This window comes from Peromyscus leucopus, unplaced genomic scaffold (assembly GCF_004664715.2).
Source record: "Peromyscus leucopus breed LL Stock unplaced genomic scaffold, UCI_PerLeu_2.1 scaffold_1658, whole genome shotgun sequence".
In the NCBI taxonomy this organism is placed as follows: domain Eukaryota; kingdom Metazoa; phylum Chordata; class Mammalia; order Rodentia; family Cricetidae; genus Peromyscus; species Peromyscus leucopus.
Window position 1 is genome coordinate 5,227 of NW_023504840.1, and position 1,441 is coordinate 6,667.

General features: G+C 43.9%; 1 pseudogene; it reads left to right on the forward strand.

The window, feature by feature from the left end:
- Positions 1–814: 814 nt before the first annotated feature.
- Positions 815–1,441, forward strand: LOC114689309 (annotated as a pseudogene).

Sequence of the window (1,441 nt, forward strand, 5' to 3'; positions counted from 1 at the left end):
CTCCAACATTGCAATCTATTTACCATCCAGAACACTAGATGCTTCTGGGCAGCACCTCTGGTGTTCACTCTCAATTAAACTAGTTTTATTTGTCCTAAAAGTGTGTTGCTGATATTTTGTTTCCAAATGCTCTTTTTAAATAGTTAGTGTTCTAAAGAAAAAGTGTACAAGTCCAAACAGAGACAGACAGATAGACAGATAGATAGATAGATAGATAGATAGATAGATAGATAGATAGGGGATGGGGAGGGAGGGAAAGAGGGAAGCAGGAGTTTACAGTGTTAATCCAGGTTGAAATAAAATGACAGGGCAACGGGAAAGGCAAACATTCTGAAGATGGTACCATTCTTGTCCATCTGGGTCAGCATACCTGGGTCTTCCCATAAAACCTGAGCTTTAATGAGTAAGCCACCCCAATTGAGGAAGTCCCAAATCCAACTGAGTTTCAGATCCTCATCTGCACCAAGGAGATCTAAGCATAGTGAACTCTCCTATAAACTAGTGTGAGCATGCTAACAAATGTGAACACTCCTATAAACTAGTGTGAGCATGCTAACAAATGTGAACGCTCCTATAAACTAGTGTGAGCATACTAACAAATGTGAACGCTCCTATAAACTAGTGTGAGCATGCTAACAAATGTGAACGCTCCTATAAACTAGTGTGAGCATGCTAACAAAGTAAGGACATGGGCAGACTTTCATGAATTATCAAAAGCAGCAGATAGGGCCAGCGGGTCGGGCTGCGGTGTGGCCGGGGCATTTGCATGTGTCTCTTCAGCTGGCGGCGGCGGCAGCGGAGGCAGCGGGGGCCGGGTTTGTGAGATGGCTGCTGACATTTCTGAATCCAGCGGGGTTGACTGTAAAGGCGACACGAGGAACAGTGCCAAGTTGGATTCGGACTACCCCCTTCGAGTCCTGTATTGTGGAGTACTGTGAATATATGCCTGATGTTGCTAAATGTAGACAATGGCTAGAGAAGAATTTTCCAAATGAGTTTGCAAAACTGACTGTAGAAAATTCACCGAAACCAGAAGCTGGAATTAGTGAAGGTCAAGGAACAGTAGGGGAAGAGGAGGAGAAGAAAAAACAAAAGAGAGGTGGAAGAGGTCAGATAAAACAGAAAAGACTGTACCACAGAAGGTCACAATAGCCAAAATTCCCAGAGCAAAGAAGAAATATGTGACGAGAGTGTGTGGCCTTGCAACTTTTGAAATTGATCTCAAAGAAGCACAAAGATTTTTTGCTCAAAAATTCTCCTGTGGTGCCTCAGTAACAGGAGAGGATGAGATCATCATTCAGGGAGACTTCACGGATGATATAATCGATGTCATTCAGGAAAAGTGGCCAGAGGTGGATGATGACAGCATCAAAGACCTTGGAGAAGTGAAGAAGTGATTTTGGAGTCCTGTGTTTCTGAGCTGACCCGAGAGTTGCCAGGG